The sequence below is a fragment of the Octopus bimaculoides genome, chromosome 12 (genome assembly GCF_001194135.2).
Source record: "Octopus bimaculoides isolate UCB-OBI-ISO-001 chromosome 12, ASM119413v2, whole genome shotgun sequence".
In the NCBI taxonomy this organism is placed as follows: domain Eukaryota; kingdom Metazoa; phylum Mollusca; class Cephalopoda; order Octopoda; family Octopodidae; genus Octopus; species Octopus bimaculoides.
The window spans coordinates 3387143-3387436 of record NC_068992.1 but is presented as its reverse complement, the minus strand read 5'-3'; positions in this window follow the sequence as shown (position 1 = coordinate 3387436).

Sequence of the window (294 nt, the reverse complement as noted above, 5' to 3'; positions counted from 1 at the left end):
CCGTGTTCCGTTATCCGTTTCTGCTGCATTTCTCAATTTATGCACTAACTTTAAATTAATATCATAATTCAAAATTGCAATAGCAATATTCTGAAGATCATTTTATTAAAATCTACTCGGTTACGATACAGAATTACCAAGAATTTCTATAACGGAAGGATGTAATTGTGAAATAAAGAACCATGTCCATGTAACAATTACACTAAACAGACTATATGTTGCTTTGTTGTTAATTAACAACCAGACAAGTGTAGAATTAACTAATTACTTTCTGATAAATATAAACATATATAT